Source organism: Neolamprologus multifasciatus, chromosome 6 (genome assembly GCF_963576455.1).
Source record: "Neolamprologus multifasciatus chromosome 6, fNeoMul1.2, whole genome shotgun sequence".
Lineage (NCBI taxonomy): Eukaryota > Metazoa > Chordata > Actinopteri > Cichliformes > Cichlidae > Neolamprologus > Neolamprologus multifasciatus.
In genome coordinates, this window is record NC_140444.1 from 33,840,968 (window position 1) to 33,865,099 (window position 24,132).

General features: G+C 38.9%; 1 protein-coding gene across 2 annotated transcripts in view; it reads right to left on the reverse strand.

Annotated features, from left to right (window-relative positions):
• The window catches only part of LOC146517454 (protein phosphatase 1 regulatory subunit 29-like), a 305,410-nt gene that overhangs the window by 119,299 nt on the left and 161,979 nt on the right, over positions 1–24,132 (reverse strand). For both annotated transcript variants that reach the window (XM_085162098.1, XM_085162097.1), the window contains exon 3: positions 6,058–6,112. The gene's annotated coding sequence lies outside the window, so the exon portion shown is untranslated. The remainder of the gene's footprint in view (positions 1–6,057; positions 6,113–24,132) is intronic.

Sequence of the window (24,132 nt, forward strand, 5' to 3'; positions counted from 1 at the left end):
TGTAAATCAGCCTTTATATGTGTAGCGTTTCATGTCCCCTTTAAACCTTATGCCAAAGGATACGAGGGAAAGATGAGAGTCTGTGGACACCCACACAGTAGGAAGTTAAAAAAGTACAAACCTCTGTGGGGGTAGACCACTGGGTCATTAAAGTAAGCTGTGTACAATGTACTTCAAATATGAATCCTAACACAAATAATGATGCAGGAGGACTTTTAGAATAAATAATTTATACATTTAAATAATAGATACTGTAGCAGAGAGAACTTAATCTCACTATAACAGATAAAATCTCTCTTTAGCATTGTAAAGATAATAGGAGGTCAAAACAAGTACTATCCACATATCAAACCCATTTCACAGGTACAATAAGCAACTGTCTAAAAGTTTGCTGTGCACCAGCACCACGAACACTGGCTTTGTTTAAAATTCAAACCGAATTGCAAAATGATGGGACGTTGTATAAAATGTAAATAAAAAGTGCCATGATTTGCAAATCTCATGACTCATATCTCATTCACCCATCTTTACCTCTGAGAAACTCTCCCTGTTTAACATGTTGCTGTCTTTATATTCAAAATACATTTTCTTGGTTTTAAACATTTGATGTCTTTTCTGTTACATTGTGAATAAAATATATGTTTACATTTTACAAACCATGTCAACTGTTTAAAAGTTGCTAAGACATGCACGAATGTCTTTAACCACATTTATAAAGTCGTGTATATAAGTGGTCCTTTTTCATTTCCCAATGACTTTTATAAGTCATTGGGAAATTCTTATATGTGAGACCAATATGCATATATGAGACTCAGTTCCACTCCTATCATATTGCCATAATTGGATGTAAAAACTGAGAAAGTTCCCAATTTGCATATAAAAATACCTGCACCTCAAGTTATTACACATGGCAGCAGCAGAGAAGAGGTAAGATTTGTCATTTTCTCTATTTTCCAAAGAATTCAAGAAAAGGAAGGTATTTCTTTATTTTTAATTTGGTGATTTTTTTTAGTTGTGGTCCTAAGAAATGAATCCAGGATATAACTAATTCAGGTTAAAATGAACAGAAGCCATAAACTTTAGAAGTTCAGAACAAAACGGATAAAAAAGACACAAAAAAAGAGAAAGAAATTGTTTTTCCTCAAGCAAGAGCCTATAAAGTGCATCAGTTCACAGGTCATTATGTGCATCTGCAGCACTGTATGTAAATAGCACTAACAATTGTTAAGAAAATTAGTATAAAATAGGGTTTAATGTGATGTTGGCCAACCTTTTGCAGCTATAGCAATTTCATCTCTTCTGCAAAGGCTTTCCTCAAGGTTAAGGAGTATTTATCGGATTTTTTTACCATTCTTCCTGAAGTACATTTGTGAGGTCAGACACTGATGTTGGATGAGAGGACCCAGCTCTCAGTCTAAGCTCTAATTCATCCCAAAAGTGTTCTATCAGGTTGAGGTCCGGACTCTGCACAGGCCAGTCAAGTTCTTCCACACCAAACTCACTTATTCATGGACCTTGCTTTGTGCACTGGTGTGCAGTCATGTTGGAACATGAAGGAGCCCAAACTGTTCCCACCATGTCACTGCTGTAGTGGTCCAGTTGCTCTACAGAACTACATTGCACTTGGTGATGTAAAGCGTGGATGCAGCTGCTCATCCATAGAAACACATTACATGAAGCTCTCTACACACAGTTGTTGAGGTAATCTGAAGGCCACATGAAGCTCGGAGATCTGTGGTGATAAACTTTGCAGAAAGTTGGCGACTTCTGCGTACTATGCCCCTCAACATCCACTGATCCGCTGCTCTATGATTTTCCATGGCCTACCAATTCCTGGCTGAGTTGGTGTCATTCCCAAACACTTCAACTTTGTTATAATACCACTAACAGCTGACTGTGGAATATTTAGTAGTAGCATATAAACAACATCTAATCTAATCTAACATTCTGGATACAGCCATCAACACTATTATTATGAAAATATCTATGTTTGGCTTATGTTTCTTGGGCTCAGTAATCTTATTTAAAAATATGACTGAAAGCTTTGAAATTCATTAAACCAAAGCTATGATGGATGCCACTGATGACAGGATATAAGCAGATAATTACAATAAGACCACAAAATATCTGAGAGTGTGTGAGGAAAAATCAGTTTGGGGAAAGTTAGTCTCATTAAGTCAATTTGAAGTAGGCTGAAGAATCGAATCAGTGTCCCCGCACAACATGAGCCTATAAAACATTTTATCTTCCCTCCAGCTGTAGGTGTAAATACACTGTTAATATGCCTAAGTTATTTCATTTTATACAACTTCCCCGTTAGGACAGAAAAAGACTAAAATTGTGTAACGGTGCTTTATTTTTAGCCGATTTTGGCTTCAATCTCTTCTGTCCTCCTCAGTTCTTGCTCTCCGTCTTCATGCATTTATCCTCTGTGCCTCGCTCTCTAGGTCCCTTGCATTTGTTCTCCACATCTAGCTCCTCTAAGTCATCCCCAGCCTCTCTCCGCCTCACCCTTCTTCTTCCTGTAGTCTAGCTTCACACCTCATTGCGGCCACAAATCTTTCACAGCTCTCCTCTTCCTTGACTTATCTCGTCTTGTGTCCTCGTTTTGCTGCATATTCTTCCTAGTCCCCTTTCTTTAATCTCCGTCTTTGCCTCCTTTTCCCCTACACTTGGTTGAAACATTAAACTCTATATTGTGTATAAATTCTCTCCAACTTGGTGAAGGGGTAAAGGACAGACAGTTACACCTTAGTATTTTTATAGTTGTAGTTTGTAGTTATATAAAACCATTATTTTTTTAGGGTTTTTTTTTCTTTAGTCGACTTTTCTGTTTTAGAGGACATGGATAATGATGGATTTTTCTACTATATGCAGGACTTGAAGCTAACACCTATCTACAAATCTAAAGCTACCATGTTCTTAACTGAGAAGGGTTTTATTTTAGCTTTTAAGCTCTTCAAGAGAAAATTCACTAATTGGAGGCAAAGCACTTAATGCTTCAGTGTTAAAATGGGCTAAAGCCATTTTGTTTTGAACAGTCAATTTGTACAAATTGGCTCTTTATTACTCAGTATATAATTAATACAAGGCAGTTTGAGCTGCACTGTAAAAATGTACTAGCTATAAATCTTCACTGCTTATTTGCCTACAGTTCACCTTCTCCATTAGTTTGCGCTCATCTTGAGATTTTCTGCTCTACTGTACATTGCAAATTCTATTCATATGTTATTTTGTTGCATGAACCCAGGACCGTGTAATAATATGGAAGATTAAAATAAAAACCCTAGATGATTAGAGTTAAACTTAAATTGGAATTGCCTTTTAAATAATATTCTCATATATCTTCATTTGAAAGTTTGACCTCGGCCTGCTACTTTCTCATTTCGCTCTTTGGCAGTTTTATTTATTTTTTCCCTGATAGCGGTTGGTTTCATATGAGCCAAGGTCTGTTGGCTTTCTGATAGCTCATATCTTCCCCATCTTCACCTTCTCATCAGTCTTTTTTATCTCTATCAATGCCCTTTTCATTTCCCTACACATTTAAAAACCATCAGTCTCCATCACATTTCCTGACTTCCACCTGTTGTTTGCTTTAATTCCCGTGCTACACATCAAATACTCTGAGCGAGTCATGTCACATCCTCTGTGTGGAAACTGTCCAGCGCTGATCCACCACTGGCCCTGGCATAAACTGAGCTTGACATTTCCTTGATATGTGCTTCAGGCAGTAACAGCACTTACTTTACACATACAGGACTGTACAGATGCTTTAGATGTCTTTTAGCTGTTTAGATCATCTTTGACACAATGTCATCAGACGGGCAAGTTTTTGGACCTAAAGTCTTTCTGCAACTTGACAATAACACCAATCATATACACAATCTATTTGACCACCCTACTTTTCTAATGTTTCTAAAAACTGTCTAAAATGGTTTTTTTCCAGGACTAAAAATAAAGATAAAGGCAAAGTGAATAAAATTACTTAAAGCAGTGGGTCAGTGAGAAACAACTAGGTTCTAAAATAACCATAAAAATAATAATAATCCATTTAGAAGAGAGATATATAACTGAACTTCAAAAATGAGATTTGTGCAAGATTATTTTGAACCAACAATTTTGAAGTGGGGCCATTTCGTTTTAGTTTTTCTCCCTTCTTTGATGACAACACACATGTGGACAAAAATATATAACACTTAAATTGGCTTTGCTCAATTTCCTGCCATATAGTTATGTCATTCATGACAAAATAGAGGAAGCAAGCAAGAGAGTGGAGAAAGAAAACAGAACAAAGGACAGTAGAGTGGGGCTTGTAAAATGATTTGGGGGTCTTTTAGAGGCCAAACCTTCACTAGATACTGAAAAAAGGTGACAATGCTGTAAAAGACAGACTCGATGGACCAAACTAATTTTAAGTCATGACCTTAAGATTATTTTGAGGTTGAGTCTAAATGCACCCATTTACTAAAGCCATTGGTGATGTAATTAACATAGTGATAGAAGCATGAAGCTGCTGCTATTTTAGCAAAACTTCTATGTAGACATGGCAAAAATCTTCACACCTTCATATCTAACATGCCTAAACATTAACAATCAGGAAGCCAGCGTATTCATTCATATGAATTCGGACAGCAGATTTTTTTTAAATCAAAGTCTCTATGTAGTCCTTGTGTGCAGTAATAATTGAATGAGAATCATGATGTCATCAAAATGATTCATCTTCTGTGCTACAATTTTATTTAATCAAAAATGAATACCGCACAGCTGAACAGGCAGTGGAAATGTGGTATGTGTAGAGTGGCGTTTCTCGATAGAAACAAAAGGTTAATGATGCTTAATAGTTTCACCAAATTTACTTTAAATAATTACACACATCGCTGCCTGAGTCCCAGTTTAAAGGCTAGATATTAGCAGCTTCTAATTCCCCACAGCATCAGGCACATAGCCCTTAACTGTATATCAGTTCAGGTCTGATACAGTTGGTTAATTCAGGAATAAGTCATTTCCAAGCTAGCTGGTGAATTGCTTGATTTTCATTGTTGTTCACTGCCGTGGTCTGGTTTGATAAAATCAACTCCCTTGATGCTTCTTGTTTGTGTTCTATAGATGATTTTTCACTGCTGAACTTCTTTCAGTGGTTTCCTTTAGGGTTTGCCACAGCAGATCATGTGTCTCCATCCCCCCCTAACCCTAGCATCCTCTTCTGTCACACCAACCTGTACCGTCTATGTACTCGTTTCCAATCCTGCCCCACCTGGTCACTCCCAGTAAAAATATTAGCATTTTAACTCCACCTCCGTCTCCACCTTCTGTCTCCAAACTATACATCAAAGCAGGAAATTGTTGAACACATCATAGAAATATATTGTTATATATATCTGGCATATTGATACTTGTTGTGGTTTTCAGATATACACATCTGCATACTGCCCTGGTTAGCTCACTGGATTATTTGTTTGCTGTGTGACATAATACTCAATATCAATGAAGCATCGCTATATTTCAAACTAACCACTGGCGAAAGGAGCTGCTGTTGGTCTGGCTGCCAAAGATGTTAAAGCTGTGCTAAAGCTTCTTGGATAATTGCATCATCTTCTGCTAAACTTAATTCAGAAGCATTCTCACAATCATTGGTATAATGATTGGCAGCAGGTGAAGGTTGCTAACATTTTAATAATAAAAATAGTTATAATTTAGCTTTTTTTTTAGCTTTTTGTTTGACAGAAGTTTCATCACCACTTCATCAAAAAATAACAAAAAGAGAGGTAAATGAACTGGTTCTTATATAATGTTTTTCTATTTAAACATTCAAAGTGATTTATACAACATGCCTCATTCACACAAGCACCCTTTTTCTATACTTAAGTGCTTTCTATTTAACATTCATACTCCAGTGGATGTATCACAGAACAAACTGGGGTTCAGCATCTTATCCAAGGATACTTTGACAGGGACTGAACCACCGACCTTCCAATTAGTGGATGATCCTGATCTGCATGATCTGCATGACAAAGCATGCAAGCAAGGGATGTGTCTCATGCATGGAGAAGAGCTTACCTGCACACGTGCACCTGGGTATAACACCTCAGCCAGTAACCCAAGAAAGAAGCACCTGCAGAGACAGTAATAAATAGTGAAGTGGGAGGTTAAATACATTCCAAGCAGAGCTGAGTAACTGCTTCTTTGATTTGGCCATAAATACCGAGGGACTGAGCACATACAAAAAACTCTAACAACTTAAAAGTTTTGCTTTACTTTGGTTTAGGTTTTATGTTCACACAGTCCGGTGTGATGTACGTTTTCTGCCTTCTTTATTGATGGGAGGGGAGAGGAAGGGAAGAGTGCAGATGTACAGAACAAAGATGGATGGTTGACTGTCGGGCAATCTTCTGTCGGGGTTATCTGAGGAGGCAGCTGAAAAGGCTGGCGAGAGAAATGACTTTAAGACTACAAGTTCTAAAACTCGCATTAGTCACACTCCAACTTTCTCTTTACACACACAGCCCAATTAACACTGAGAGATCTGCATAAAAGCAAATCAATTTCGCATTTTATGAGTGATGTATAACTCAATTATGATACACAGATTTTATTTCTCCTTCTGAGGAAAAGTCTGGACAAACTCTAATTTATCTATTTTTAATTTAAGTTCCACCAACAATTAGTTCGGAAAGGAGTGAGATTTGGACAGGAGAGTAGAAGTTGTTGAACTGAGCACCTTTATTACTGTACTTTGGACCACTGCCCAACTGGCCACTGGTTGAATATCAGCTGGTAAACCTCGGAGCATTATGTGAAAAAGAATGACAAACTGTTTTCCTTTCCTCCATTGAACTGCAGATACAAGCCTCCTCCATTTTTTGATAAGAAATATTTAACCCTATGTAGTCAATACCATACTAATCACTATAGAGTGATTGAGGTTTTGACAAATTCTTCCACCCCTTTTCCCTTCATCACACATCTAGGCCGATGAGGACAATGTCTTGAAACAGTACTTCAAATTCGGTTCTAGGTTTCTTAGAAAATGCAACAAGGTAACAAATATAAGACATTTTTGATTAAAAAGAAATGAAGCATGATATCAGATTGCAAAAAAAATCGTCATGCTTGCAAGTCCCCAAACAGTAAGTATGGCTGAGGGTAAACTAAAATCTGAACTGTTGCTGATTTCCATCTGTTTCCTCCTCCTTAGCTGGTTCCTACATCCTGAAACGTGTGCTTGTAAGTCAATCATGCTTAGCGTGGGTTACAAGATGTGGAATCAGATTGAGTTTGATTCCCTCTCACTCTGAAAAGGTCAAAGCAGGCAGAATGACAGGTTAACAAACCCCAGCTCAGTAAATGAGTGACTTAAATCCATGTGACCTTTGTTTACAAGCCTTGCTTTAATGGTTGCCATTGACAAAAACACCTTGATACAGTGCTGATACTTTTCAGTCTACGAAACAAAACAAAACAAACCCATGTAGCGTGTGAGGTTTGCGTCTGCTCCTGATATTCAGACAAATTATGCCCAGTTTATCAGGCCATTGAAGCTGCTGACCTGGCCAAGGTCATTAAAAGTCGCAGAGAAGTAAATAAATAAATAAATATATGAATCATGAGCGCACTAATCCTTGACCTATGCTGAAATAGTTTTTTAAAAATTGCTTAAGAATTCTGATAAAGAGAAACATGGATCAGTAATCATTGCTTTACAGTGCTATGCAGAAAGTCCCGGTCCACCTCTTTTCTTTAGATTTTATTCCAAGAAGTCAGGCTTTCTCATATAATTATTTTAATTTGCCAGGAGCAATAAATCTCTTCCAAAGGTTTTCTTTGAACATTGGCTGTTTTTTCTATTCGTTTTTAGTCCAGTACTTTTGTTTGATCATTTTCAGAGGATTATTTTTGTTTGTTAAACCACTTAACGTGGACCTATGAATCATTCAAGCATAAAAAAGGCACCTAACTTAAGGGATGAACCAGTGTTGTGTCTTGTCATTAAACACAATATATCAAAGAACCAGTTTTAAATTGTATCTATGGATAATTCATTATCAGCAAGCTGCCACAAAAACACGTTTGGTTCCCATTTTTTTAGTTGAAGCTATGAAAATGCCAAAGATCACAGTTTGACAACCACAGACCGCAGTGTATCTTAAAAAAACAAAACAAAACTTGACAAATAGAGGAGAAAATAAGAAGCAGGCGTAAAAAGTTTTGGACTGCAGCTGAGCAGTATCTGAAAGTCATGTCCTTAAGAAATAAGAAAACACCAGCAAAGATGCGTCACAGGACCTCAGAGATGCAAAAAATAAATAAACAAATAAAGAGAAAGAGTAAATACAGTCAGTTTTTAAACCACTATCTGGAAAGTGTCTGATTGCCAGTGCCCTCATTTTCCACTGGATCCCAAACACACTGCCGGTCCAGTAAAACATCCTTTCACAGAACCACACAATGGGCTTCACAGAGCCCTGAACTCAGCATAGAAGAATATTGAAAAACATCTTGACAGGGAATGCATGAAGACACATCCAACATGCAAAGATGCGCTTCAGTGTCTGTCAGGAAGCCTCGAGAACTATTTCTAAAAACTACTTAAAGAAGGTACAACAAAGCTTGCCTAAGAGAGTTCAGGCTATATTGAAGAATGAAGGTGGTCATCTCAGATAGTGGGTGAGATCATGGCAGCTATGTTGATCCTGTTTATACCTGTTAAGTCCTTATATAGTTTTCTTTTTTAACCATGATCATTATATAACCTTAACTCTTATCTTTTTTATCTACATTAAAGCACTGTAAAAGGGTCAGGGGCTCTGTAGGGACGTATGTCTGTGAAGGTTGGAAAGAAAAGCGTCTGGACTTCTTTGAGTTGCTGGAAGACGCTTCACCTCTCATCCGAGAAGCTTCTTCAGTTCTAAGGGTCCAATTGGTGGGGAGTCCCAGATTTAAACCCAGTGGGAGTTTCCCCCCAAAGAGGGACAAAGAACCCCCTGATGATCCTCTACCTAATCACATGAGCCAAGGTGTGAAAGTGGGTGTGGGTCCTAATCTTTCCAAGCTCCTTAGGCTCTGTAGGGACAAACACACAATATGTGATTGGTTACAATATGAGGACTTCTTCGCAACCACAGTGCCACAAACGAGTGATGCTGTAAACTCTGTTCAGGTAGAGGATCAAGCAGTGAAGTCTTTTTTTTGGACCAAGATAAACTTTCTGATACCTTTGGGCTCTGGGCTTTGGGCTTTTTCATGAGTCCGACATGGCTTGAATCACTTCAGTATCAGCATGCCGCCTTATCACCTGTCTGTGTAATTTGTCCCATTCCGATTCTGTCCCTGTAATTCCGAACTCACGTCACATGTGGATGCTTCCTTCCACTTTTCACACGAAAACAAGATAAGAAGTTTGGGTGCGCCTCGTCTCTATTTTCAAACACTCTCCTGCTCCCTAAGTGCTCAGCGAACAATCAAGATTTTGCCGTGATAGCTTGCTTCAGCTCCAGGTTGCTATCTTGATTGCCATCCAAAACGCTTGTTTTTCTAATGGGAGTTGGAATTAATTTCTACCCTCCCGCGGCGCGAAGCAGAGAGTGAAGCAGTGCAGGTTGGCTGGCTACAAATGGAGGAAAAAAAAAACGATCTACTGAGACAGAGATGGGGGAAGATGGTGACATAAAAAGAAAACCAGAGAGACCAAAGAGGAGACAGAGGAAAACAGAAGGCGATTGAGATGAGTGACAGAGATTAGAAGGTAACAATCACAGAGACAGACTAAGCAAGGAGCAGTGTCTTAAAATTCTCCACATTCCCTCCATTTCGTTTACAGCCCTTACTGTGAGGGATTTTGTGTCTTGCCGCATGAGGCTGCCTTCAAATGTTGCACATAAAGATTCTTTTGATCATATCTGACAAAGCGTCTCTTTCTCTCTCCACCTATACCTCTGCCGTCAGCTCTCTATGCCACGCGCTTCTCAATGTCTCTCACTCATCGTTCTCTCATTAAGCATCTTTTCCCGCTGAGCTTTTATCACCTTTCTCCTCACTTTTCTCTCTCTCGCCAATTTACTCATTTACTCCCTTCACCTCTCTCTCTCATATCCACCATCTTGGATGTTTTGGGGGGTTTTTTTCCCAGCCGCTCTTACCGCCCCTGCGTCCCTCCCTTGCCTCGCTCTGTGGCTCTCTTTTTCTACCACTTTGCGTCAATTCAATTTGACTCAATTCAGGTTGCTTTACTGAATCTAATGTTTGATGAAAGGTTTCTCCTGAAGCACACAATCAATTAAAATAAGGAAATAATGAACTGGCTCTTTTGTAGTTTCTGTGTGTATCCTTTAACAGTAAATCTTTTAACATCTGTGACTCAGTGCATTTTTCTAGAGGATTTGTCTTAATTCAGCTGTGCTATATAGACATAGCAGGGGAAGAATCCATGTTATAGACTCATGAGAGAAGAGAATGTTTTTAAATTTGGAAAGACTGATAGAGAAACTAAACAAATATAAATATGGAAATATTTCTTGTCTTGGGGATCGATTTTCCCCATCTACCCTCTTAAATATTACTGTCCCCTCACCCACCTTCTTTTATAGCTCCATGGCTCTTTGATCTCATTTTGACTGAGGAGCATTAGGATCATTTGTATCTGAAGCATAAATGGAGCAAAACACGCTGTACCAAGCGTATAAATAAACACTGCTGTGTTGCCACTCTCTTGATCTGAGCCTAAATCTCCCTTCTCCTCATCTCTCTCCTCCTTCTTTGTCACAGTCTAATTTTTTACACTTTTTCTTAGATGAAAGAAGATTAGCTTAAAGAGGAGAAACTAGCTCCGGTGACTCATTTTGATGACTCATAATATTCATTTTATGTTGGCAGGAAGATGGCGCCAGTGTGTGCAGCTAGCCGCCTATCAGGCCTGATCGGATTTTTGTTTACTATTGCTTTATTTTGTGTTTGTTGCCAAGACAACAGCTCTTATAGCTAGGGATGGGTACTGGTATCCGCACCGGTTCTGACATAAACTGTAGTAACCAGACCGAAAAGCAGCGCACATTTCGGTGCTTTATTTCAGTGCTTTTTTTTCCTGAGATATACATACACATACATACACTTTGGATTCTAACCAATCATTTTACCTTTCTGAGGATAGTAGGCGGGCCCAGGTATGTACGTATGAGCTACAGATTAAAAATGCCCAAGGCGAAGCGGTCAAAGTCTGGCTGTACTTCACAGCAAAAGATGCAAACTCTGCAGCCTGCAACAAGTGCTTTAAGGTGATACTGTGCAAAGGAGATAACACTTCGAATCTGATGAAACACCTGGCAATGCATAGCGTTTTTTTAAAAGCCGAGAAATGCGCCGTATTTGATAGCTTGCTGCGAGAACTCACACCGGGCACATCTACTGCGGGTGTGGTGCCTGTTATCGACCCAGAGTTAGCAACATGAACCCGAAGAGGAGAGTCCTGGCCCCTAGCCCTGCCAGTGTAGCAGAAATGATGACGGATGATGATGGCAGCAGCAGCCGTACTTCTCTGCGTGAGTAGCTTAATGTTGTTCGTGTGTAATTTACGTTGAGTAGGCTAACCACGTTATTACATTAATGCATGTAAGATGAACTAGCAAACACCGTCATAGTTACATGCGGCTGTCTTCTTGTTTGATGGCAGATACTCCCTTCACCCTGGCCAAAAAGGCTAAAATGACCAAAGAAAAAGAGGAAAACAGCTAAACATGAGAGGTTTTTGGACAAAGTTTGTGTTTTTTCCATTGTTTAAGCACCTGTTCGAGCACCTGTTCGAGCACCATTTAAGCACCGGCACCATTTCAAAAGTACCGGTTTGGTACTGGTATTGGATAAAACCTAAACGATACCCATCCCTACTTATAGCCCGTATCAGCACCAAACACTTTTTGATATCATCCCACAAAACTTGGATAAAGCATAATTTAGGTGATCAAACCTTAAGCCTGCTACCATAACTGGTGTCTATACCGGCGTACTTGTGTCACTGACCTGCTGTCATCACACAGAGGAAGACCGAGGAAGCGTGGCGGTGTTCTGTGGAGAACCTGGGGCTTACCTGAGATATGGCTGTGGGTGTAGTCCGTTCTGCTATTCAGGTGGATTTTTTCCGAGTCAGCAATCGCTGAGTGGATCCAGCCTGTTGTTTCTGCTGTTTCTTACCTAACTTGCTGGTGGAAACGTATCTTACCAGGCTATGATGAGCCAGGCATCACAGTGTGCATTATAGGAACCTTCGGGCACTGAGTTGCACCCCTACAACAAGCCGTAAGAACGGGATTGTTTGTTTGGCTCTTATTAACACTAGATGTCTAACTTTTCTGTTAAATGAATTCTTCACCTCTCCTGAGCTGGATTTTATATTTCTGACAGAGACTTGGCTTTGTACTGGTGAGTTCACCCCATTCTTAGAACTTATCCCTCCTGACTGTTTGTTTTTCAGTTCCTCTCAGACTGCAGGCAGAGGTGGGGGGCTCGCAACTGTATTCAAATCCAGTTTCCAATGTCGATAGTGAACATCTAACTCCTTCTCCACCTTTGAATTGCAGTCAAGTGGGCTCTGGTCTACTGCCCTCCTGAGATGAATAACTGTGAATTATGATGAGTTCCTGATTGCCGGTGATTTTAATATTTGACTATATCAGGACTCTTGGTCAAGGAATTTCTTGTTCTTATTGAAACATTTAATCTCACTCAGTCTGTGTCTGGTCCAACACATGAAAAAGGACACACACTGGACCTACTGTTATCATTTCATTTAAACTTATGCCTGACCGAGATCTGTGAGACTCATATTTCAGATTATTATGCTATTTTATTTACTGTTTACTGTCACTGTTTACTGCTAAATCATACGTCCCAGCTCAACGAGTGGAAACACAGATGCTGATCTATGTTTGCATTAGCTTTTCATGACTCTGTACTTCTTAAATCTTAACCCTGTTCAATTTATAGTTATTTTTAATTAATCTTGTAGCAGCCCACTGGACGTGGTTGCTCCTTTTAGAATTTAACGGTCTAAACCAGTGACCGAGCCATGACTGAATGATACCACTCGCTCTCTAAGGCGCAATTGCCCATGCAGAGAGAGGAGATGGAAGGATTACCTTCAAGTTTCATTGGATATTTTAAAAAGCAGCCTGCTGGAGTATCAGAGAGCTGTTAAGGCGGCAAAAACCCAATATATGATCAAATCTTATGTCAAATAATAGCCACAAACCTCACTCGTAACTCTCTTATAAATCCATGTAGTGCTACTTGTATTGTGCCCACATCTGCACTTTATTTAAGGTTTCTCACATTTAAAAAGATTTCTGCTCTCACGACTTTTCCCTCTAATCGTGTCCCACATCCTGCTGTTTCTCTTTTTTGCCCAGTTGTCTTTGAGAACTTTGACCAAGCATCTCTCCTCTTTTTATCTGACATAGTTCAGCATATGCACCCGTCTTATTGACCCCTAGACAGTATTACACCACACCTCTTCAAGGAGGTTTTTAATATTCTTGAGCCATGCATTGACCTAATCATTCATCCCTAACATCTGGTTGTTCCCCAGCTGCTTTAAAACATGTGGTCATACAGCCACTCATCAAAAAGTGTAAATTGGACTCTTAGGTTCTTTCTAATTTTAGGCACATTTCTAAGCTCTCTTTTTTTATCATGGGTTTTAGAGCTATGGTGGTGCGGTGATTAGCACTGTTGCCTCACAGCAAGAACGTCCTGAGTTCAGTTCCACCACCTGGCCGGGGCATTTCTGTGTGGAGTTTGTGTGGGTTCTCTCCAGGTACGCCGGCTTCATTACGCAGTCCAAAGTTAGTGGGGTAATGTTAATTGATGATTCTAAATTGCCCATAGGTGTGCATTTGAGTGTGAATTGTTGTCTGTCTCTATGTGTTAGCCCTGTGACAGACTGATGACCTTTCACATCTGTGAGATAGGAGTTTCTCTGTCCATTTAGGGCAGTATTCATCATCTGTGCCCCCACTTAGTCTTGGAGTACCTCAGAATTCTCTGCTGGAGACCTTTCTCTTCTCTGTATATTTGCTTCTTTTGGGGTCCACTTATGGATTTGAAGATGACCTCCAGATATATTTGCCTGTACAAACCAAGAGCCGCGTTTCTATCCAGGCACTAGTGAACTATATCAGAGAAAAAAATAAATTATTTTATTTTGGCAACTCAGTCTGTTAGATAGGTATGACAGTGCTCCTTTGGTCTATTATTGTCATCCAGTTACAAGGAACCTTGGTGTGACTTTTGACAGTGACAAGTTTCTTTCAACTAAAGCTCCTCAGTAAGGCGAAAGCCTAGTTCACGCTACATGACTCTGAGAGAGTAATTCACGCTTTTATTACCTCTTATCTTGATTACTGTAACTCTTTATATGTTGGCTCTGATGAGGCCTCCTAGAGATTCTGAGATCAAGGTTTAAAACCAGGGGCAATAGAGCCTTTTCAGTGGTGACTCCTAATCTTTGGAACAACTTACCTTTTCATATTTTAGCCACCCAGTCTCTCATTTTAAAACATTTAAAAACCTATTTTTTCTAACTTGATTTCAGGTGTAGAATGGCAGAATATCCTGGCTTTTAATGCACTTTTCTATTTACTTGTTTTATTTAATTTTTAGTTTATATTTATTTTTAATTTGTCATTCCACCTGCACCCCCTCCTCCTACTAGTTGTTACTAGTGTTTTGTTACTGAAAGGTGAGGAAACAGATTCTTTTGGAGATTATGTATTGGAATTTCAGGAGCGGGACCACACCTCCAAACAAACCTATATAGATGACAACCGGAAGGTTGTCATCTATATAGGTTCCCCCAGTTCTGCAAACTGTTCATTCTCGTTTACGTGCCCCACCCCCTCCTCGTTCTCAATTCTTTAACTTCTTCATTTCTATTTAGTTCATGGGGATCTGCCAAGCCCAGGAGCGGTCGCCAGTCCCCTTCGAGGCCTTCCCCAAACCGCAGCTCAATTCATGTCAAAGCATTCACCTTTACCTACTAAAACACTGTCAAATCTAAAATGAGGACGTGGGCCCAGCTAGTGAAGTTAAAAAATGATGTGCCTTTCGAAATCTGTTGATTGCACACGTAAGGCATCATTTTTTATTCTGAAGGCGTACGGTCTCCGTTTTAGGTTCTCAACACACTTTTTAGAGTTTTACTGTTAATCAGAGAGCAAATCGAACGAAGATGCAGAGAAATTAGTTTCTTCCATGTAAACTAAACGTGACCACAGCAACCTGCTAGCAACCTGCTAGCAACCAGCGCGACCATAATGAGATTTTGGTGTGGTGTCCTGGTAGTGACCACTTAGCAACAACTCACCCACTGGTTGGAAAAGACACATTGTACTGAATTGGATAAGTGGAAGACAATTAATTTTAATGTCATTTAAATTTAAAAAGCTGTTGCAATACAAGCTTCTGAAAATGGCAAACTGTGTATAAAAATGGCTCTAATTCCTAAACAGTAAATTCAATACTTATATAAAACCCTTTTAATTAAAAGTTAATGACTGCACTTCAATTACATCTTGACTGTTTAAATTAAAATCCATTGTGGTGCTGTACAAAAGCAAAATGGCAAAACATATGTGTTTTGTTTCTTCCTGTTTAAAGGGCTTTTTTCCTCCCCATTGTCACAAAGTGCTTGCTCACAGGGGGTTATTTGATTGGTCAGGTTTTCTCTCTATTATTGTAGAGACCTTTCACTATAAAACACGTTGAGGCTAATGCTGTTATGATATAGCGCTATATAAATTGAACTGAACTAAGGAGAACGAAATTTAACTGAATTGAATAGAACTAAACTAAACTGACCCAAAACCTTACAGGTAGGTGTTTGCTTCAGGATAAAAATATGTATTTCTCTGTAGGAACAGATGTCCTAGGTGCTCTGGGTGAATTGGTCCATGACACATAGTGTAATGGCAGTGATTTTCACATGAAAAGTCTATAAAGAAACCAAGCTGGCTGCTGTGACATGCAAACTGACTCTTTAACCTACCACCATCTGTTCTGCCTAGATCAGCAGAACAACCTACACCTTGACCTCGTAAACACTCTGCTTTGCTGATTGTAATTAACGGGACCTAAGCTTCAGTCATAGGCAAAAAATGGCCTTTGACAGCGACCCAGTGAATTCACAAGAGGGCAGAAAGCTAAGTACAGGTTGAACTGTGTAGACACGAATAAGTCCTTTTCCATCATCATGCTCTGTTGCATCCAGCAGTTACTGTAGCTATAATACCTTCTCATCTAATATCACAGTGGCTCTCAGATCCTTTCCACTCAGAGTATGGACTATTTTTCTGCGGACTACACTCATGTTTAAACACTGCATCTTTATTTCTGTCACAGCAGAGTGCTGTTCTAATGAGAGCTAAACTTTTGCCTTACTGTACTAACTGGTCTGATACTGCTAGTGACTAAATTTGAAACAGATTTTACTGTTTGGTATCTTTGTGGAAAAAAAGCAGAATAGATAACATCTCATGGCAAAATTAGATGTATGTGTTATGTGAAAGATGTAACTTCTAATAAACAGCAGAATCCTTTAGGGCAAAAAGTAAAAAAAAAAAAAAAAAGACGTTTTAGATGATAAAAGTACAGAAAATCACCGAGCAGTTTATTAAACCATGCTAGTTGGTTTCAAGTAAGCCGCAGCTAGATGAATTTGTCTGTCATGGAAAGAAAATAGTAGAGAATTTATATTTTCTAAAGTTTCATTTTCCTGTCCTATCCATGCTCTCTGGGAAAATTCTTGAAAGACTCTTTGTTTTTTTTGTCCTTTCAAAGAAAGACCAATCTTCAACAACTCATGGTTTAGGGTGGCATGTGCCCAAACCCTCAGCACATACATCCTTTTACTGTATCAGTGACTGACACATTAGATGCTGAAGGTAAGTAAGTCCTCACACGTATGTATGTCTGTGTATGTATATTGATTTTGTCACTGTGGAAACAACATGGAAGCCCAGAAAATTGAGCTTTCTAATGTGTTTAACACTGTAACCAAATACTCTACGAGTGATGTATTTTCTGAACTTAACTGAACCAAACAGTAAGGAAAACTACTGAAGAAGAGTTTAGTCTGAGGATGTTTTAAACTGTCACCAAGACTGCTGGATGTTTATACCAGTTTGTGTGTTAAATGGCATTGCATTAAAGCTCACCGCAGTTTGAGAATACCTGTGTGTAGACTATTGATCAGTAATGTGTCTTTAAATTATAAACTGAGCATGTGATTGAGTGAGGGTGAGGGCAGAGTACTCAAGAAAGAATCAAGCACCTCTATTTACAGATGTTGATGAGATCTGTTTGATGGAATGGGAACCAGTGACCCAGTGAAACCATGACTGATAGGCAGATCAATAACAACCGAGAGACAATGTATAGTGGTTTGTAAGTCTTTCACCTGCCAGGCCTACTCCGTGTGTCATGCATTCAATCTCTTTCTTCTCCATCTCTTTTCTCATTTCTTTTTTCTCTTCTTCTCTCACACTTTATGCCTTTTTTTTTCTAATGACTTCCACTCTTTACATTTTCAAAATCTCACCTTCAATCTGTCCAAATCCTCTCCTCCTTTTATCCTCTGCTTATGTTTCCCTTCTTCAAGAGGTTTTCACCTCAAATCTTGCCTGCCTCCAGCCCCCCGCACCCTCATCTTACCCCATCCCCTCACCGGTCGTGACTGAACCCCTTCCCCACAGCTCCCCCCGCCACCCCCCTTCATTTTCATTCCACTCCTTTACTTTGAGTCCAGAATACGACTGGCACGACTATGTCCCGAGGGAGCCGGCCAGGAGACCTCAGGCCATATGCTACAAGGAATAGAGAGATGGAAGAGTAATAGTAGAGAGGTGAGAGAAAGCAGCTCAGCACAAAACAGCCAAAATATGGAAAGGACAAGAACAGAGGATGATGAAGTGGGAAAAAAGACTCTACAAAGGGTAGACAAAGAAATGAAGACTGAGAAAAAGGGGACGATAAATCAACTTTCTTTTTCAATGAGAGCAGTTCATTCAAATCGTAATCTTTCCATATATGCTAAGTAAACATTTCAGGAGGAAGAGCAAATGGGGAATGGTGGAACAGTGTGTCAATTCAAGGTACAATTTACTTTCAGGTGTCAAGAAACAAGTTGGATATATTACTAATTACATAAGATGAAACTATAATCCAGCAGATCCTGAACAGCATAATGAACTCACATTCAATTACACTAACGTTGCTTGATACTAGAACACAGGAAAAAAAAAGATGCCTCCAGATATATCTAAAGCTTCCCCTTAAATTAGAAATGTTGTTTTTTTTTCTGCATCAGTTCAAAGAGACCTATAATGCTCATTTCAGCTTCAAATTTAAATTTTTGGACTATATTTGAGGAGCTCTGCGTGATTCACAGTTCAAAATAACCCTAATTCATCTTAAAGCTGGTCTTAGTGCAGTCCCTCAATTCATCCACTGCCTTAAAGTTGCTTTGGCAGTTCCCACTTGCCTTTCATCCTTCTATCTTCTAATTGGCTGCCCCTCTCCCTCACCCCGCACAACAGGTGAGGGGGTAGGGGGGGGAGAGGTTCTGTGTTTATAGCAAAAGCTGTCTACATTTGCTGACTTCTTTATTTGAAACTTTGAACTTTGATTTATAAGCATCCATCACCTTTGGAGTACATATAGAAAACATGGACCAGGATACTAGATGTAAAGCTTAAAGTTGCACAAACCTTATCAGTGTTCCCCTCATAGACACACAGAGCTTTCATCTCTAAATCATTGGCTGCCGCTGGTGCGGCACAGCATTTAAAGATTCAGAAACAATCAGACTTCATACATGACAAGTGTTTATGCACATATTCAAAGTGTAACAAACAAAAAATTCATGACCCATGACTCTCAGAGACACATGCATAAACATGTGGGCTCGCTGAGAACTCTAGCATGCAGTGCAACCGCACGCAGTGGCCTTGTTGCCTGGTAACAAAACTTACTCTTTGCTAAAATCATTTCTTGGAACAAAGTGATGTGAAGATACGGAGATGGCAAAGACAAGAGGAGGAGAGAAAACAGGAGGGTAAAGAGATAAAAGGGAAAAAAAATGTGGAAATAAGACAGCAGCAAATAAGTAGAACGTAAAAGACAGGCGCAAATATGAAAGTAATCTTGAGCGGGTGTTCAAAAGTTTATTTTAAAAACTCATTAATGTGACAGAAACACAGACTGGGGAGAAAAAAGAATATTTTGCAGTGGCTGGTGAAGTAGATTTATTTTTTTCTTTTTTGGCCTGTTTATCTATTCTCTTCACATGTGCACTTTACATATGAGACAAAACCTTTTTCAACTGTTCTTTTTTTTAAAAAGACATCCACCTAAGATGTGAAATGAGAGTCTGTCATTTTCCCTCAGCTGCAAGATATCTGGATTTAAATACTGTAGGGAAGCCAAAAAGAATGGTGGACTGTCACTGCAGCAGCAACACCACATGCACTCTGTGGTAAAGAGTCTGAACCTGGTGTCATGTGGTTTTTAGCAATGCAGATAAACTTCAATGGGTAACTTTTTATTAGCAAACAAATAGAAAGTTGGATCTGCCTTTTCTGCTTGGTGGTATTTCCTTTTTTGGCCTGGGCTGTCAGCCTGAGTTGCAACTGTCATACCAAAGGAAGAAAAATGGCAACCTGCCTCTGGTATCACCATGGGTGTTTCCCCCAGTCTCCCTGAAATGGTAAATGGACTGATTTTTTTAATATAGTTTGTGGGATTAAAGACGTTATTTTACTGCTATTTTATTATCAGTATTATCATCAGAGATGGGCAGTAACGTGTTACAAGTAATCTGATTACTTTTTTCAAGTAACAAGTAAAGTAAGGGATTACTATTGCAAAAACGGTAATTAGATTACCATTACTTTCCCGTAGGAACGCTGCGTTACTGCGTTACTAAAACCGTGATTTTTTTGCAAGAATGTCTCATGACAGTGACGTAAGCGAGTGTGACGTCGTGACAACAGCTGTGAGCAGATCAACAATGGATAATATATCGAGTGCAGGAGAGAGTATGAGCATGCAGCATTTAAAGCGTGGAAGTACTGACCTTACTTTACTTACATAAAAAGTGACAAAAACATTAGTGTCCATTGTGCGTGGGAAGAAAACTTCTTTTTACACCGAAAAAAACCCTAAACAAGCTCCGAGTGCGCAACAACGTAATGGGAAATTCACAGAGAAACTCGTGGATTCTTCCACTGACTGCTGCGGCACACCTGCAGCAGGGTAAACCTCCGCCTACCCTACTCCTGCTTTACAGGTGAAAATAGAGCAAAAGGACCGCTAGTCTTTGATTTTATTTATTTTCTGCTGTGTTTTACTTGCATCTATTTGAAAGAGTGAGTGTAAACACAAAAAATATTTTATTTTGTGTGCTGGAATGTGCAGAAAATAGGTTTAAATGTTAAATTAATTTCTTCCAGTCAGAGAATGTTGCATATAATTAAATTTTTGCTTGATGCATAAAGTTAAAAGATTAAAACTGATAAAACAAGTTTTAAAAAGAGACTTTTCCATTTGATTACATTTTGTATGATGGATTATGTAGAAAAAGTAGAATTGGGCTGAAAGATCGATCGCTTTATCACCTGTTCAGGTTGTAAATCGTGTTTTAAAAAGTAACTAAGTAACTAAGTAATTAATTACTTTTGAAAATAAGTAATCAGTAAAGTAACAGGATTACTTTTTTGGGGAAGTAATCAGTAATTAGTTACTGATTACTTTTTTCAAGTAGCTTGACCAACACTGATTATCATTGCATTAGAACCACATAACAAGCATTGCATGAAAGCATTTATTGAAGCTGTTAACATTACATTAAAGTCTGTATTACAGGTGGTATCATAATCATATAATAATCTTTCATTGCAGAAGCAACTGTAATCATTTTATACACATTGCATTTTGGTGCTTATTAAAGAGTTGAAGCTCTCTGGGCTGTCTGGATGAGGCTATTTGAATAACCAGGTTATTCATTGTTATATTTTATTCATTTATAATCTTAATATTAAGCTTTGAGTAGTGGCATTCATTTAAAGCATTTATTCAATATATTACATATATAGTTTTAGTAGAGTGTTACACATATGAGAGTGGCCTCTGTCTGGTTGTGAGCTTTACTTGGTGAGGTGAGAGGTGAAACAAAGTGCAATTGAGGTCGGAAGACATACACACATCTTAGGTAGACTTATATTCTAGGTAAGAGTTCAGACATATTTTGCTTGCAACTGCATTTTGAGTCTGCAGAATTGACAGTTTTTGCTACACTTGCTGAACACTCAAAGCACTTTATGTATGTGTCTTTCACTCATTCATACAAGCACTTCTTCTTTTTAACATTCATACACATTCATACGGCAATGCATGCATTAAAGAGCAACTTGGGGTTAGTATTGTCCCCAGGGATATTCAGCATTCAGACTGGAAAAGCCAGCAACTGAACCACCAGCCTTCCAATTAGTAGATGATCTGCTCTACCTCCTGAGCTACAGGCAACCCAAAGCTCCTAATTTTAAACAGTCAGCGCACAAGAATTTAAAGGATCAATTACTTCCCTCACACAAACATTACTGTTTCCCACACATCCCAAGTCTTGACTGTTTCAACATAATTGTCAAGAGCCAATGTGAGGAGGAGGTGACCTCCCCACATCCCATTTCCTCATGACCCTGATGATCCCGGGGATAGTGATCTTCGATTCAGTCAAAGCTTCTAGTCTGCCTAATTGGCTATTTGGCACAACATATGACTTTTAATTTCTTTGGACTGATGGAAATTGGAAGTCTTGGGAAGCAACAACTCAACAAGGAATGCAAGAGGGAAAAGACCAGTGAGTGAGAATAATAATTACAGGGATGGTGTTACTCTAAAAGGGCACCAGTATGATTCCACTGAGTTGCTGGAGGATATTTATGGGAAATAATGGAATTAGTAACTAATTTCTTTCTTTTAAGAGTTGATTTCAAAGTGCCAAAAGCCTTTAATCTCCTAACACGTCAGTGGTCCAAATAGAAATTTCAGTTAGGAAAAAAGTCTTTGTCTAATTTCAAGTGCAGTATTCACCCACAGTCATCTCAGGTGCATTACTCTAAAAATCAACGTGATAGACTATTATCTGTATCCTCACAAGCTAGACAAGTACATCATGCTCTTGGGTTTTGTAAGCCTTTAACTAACAACATACCTCACAACAAAGGCTTATTGCTAAGGGTAAGAAGGCATGCAAACTCCTGAAGAAACACAAGAAGGAAGGAAAAACGTAGATAACGAGGAGCAAAGTTTGTCGTTATAACCAATACTGATGTTTTATTCCAGCAAAAATGGATGAAATGGAAAGTATCAAAGGTTTCTATTCAGATGTATCGCCATCTGCAAGAAAGGGTTTGCAAACACACAACCTAAAACGAGTTAGTGATGCTCTCTAGGCTGGAAAATGTTAGAGAATCTTCCTCCTGTGTCCTCCTCGTGTTCTCTAAGCCGATCTTTGTTTTCAACTGTTTGATTTGAGTTTTCTTTCTTCCTGTTTTATTTCATATCAGACTGCTTCCTGTAATCTCCCTACATGGAAACAAACTGAATTTTCAGTGTCCATCATCACACATGCTACATGTAACTAATTTTTGCTGTCTGTTTTTTTATTGTGGCTGTCCCTGAATTTATTTTTGACATGTTCATTTAATGTTTCACAGTTGCCTACAGATTTGCTATCAGACCTGCAGCTCAGGCATCAGCACGAAGACTTCAAGTCCAGAGAGAGAAAAGTAAAATGGTAAAATTCAGTCGATTAGATTCACAGGATGTTTTTTTTACTTCTATATCATTACTGGGATATGTGACATAATTTTTATACACTAGTGGATGTTGTCAGCATGCAATTAATTCTGCTGAACTGATTATCTGTTGTTTACAGCTTTTGGGAGTGTTGTAGTGGACAGTAGCTGCAAATGGACTTGTGGAGTGACATCATGACCTTTTCTGGGAACTCTGCTGAACTGATTGTCTGTTATTAACAGCCCAGGCCAAAAAAGGAAACTGGGAAACCTTTTCCTTATATATAAATATATATATATATATATATATATATATATATATACACAGACTTGATTCTGAACATTTTTTGGCACAGGAAAATCGAGAGTTCAAAGCTTTTACGCAGCTATTAAGTGTTTGATATCAGTGGAGTTTTCCAACTAAAAATCTATGTTTTTCACACACTGACCGTGCCTTTTGTTGTTTAAGTGTGTTGAGATTAAAGATTTTTTTTTCTTTATGCCACCTGCCTATCGGTCTCCCTTTTCAAGTAATCAACTCTATTCAAGGTAAGTCTAGGGTAAAGACCCTACAATGTAAGAGAGAAACCCCCAACAACCTGACAGTCCTCTGTGAGCAAGTAATTGTTGACAGTAGGAAGGAAAAGGTCACTTCCTTTTAACATGACGTGACCTCCAGCAGAACCAAGACAAAAGTTAATGACATGCATTAGTGGTATATAGACACATGTTGAGTGAAAGCGGGGAGTGCAGACCCAATGTTCAATACATGACTCAAAGTCACCTGATCCAGCTCTAAGTATAACCTTCATCGAGAAGAAATGTTTTAGGCCAGACCCTGCAAGTAGAGAATGTGTTTGTGTCCTTAAACCAAAAAAAGGGTCTGGTTCCATAGAAGAGGTGGCTCAAACATAAAGGTCCTGTATCCTATTTTACTTTTAGAAATATCTTTGAGATATATTGGGGCCTGATTATTCAAGATCTTGTTTAAATATGATTTTTGTCTCTCTTTTAAAAGACATCAGTATGAGAGAAATATAATCTCTCCTTCCCATTTCTGCTAGTGTTCTTGTAGGCATTTTGGATCAACTGAGTCTTTTCAGAGTATTTAGAACAGTCTGATAATAAGAACTTGTAAATATCAAGCCTAGACATAACAAGTAGCGCTGTCACTTGGTGTTCGCTTGCTCTGTGGTAGAGTATCACTTCCTGTTCCTGCTCAAATTTGCAGCTCTGGAGGCCAGGATTACTGAATTGGAGACTCGGCTTCGCACCCTTCATTCACCCGTAGCTA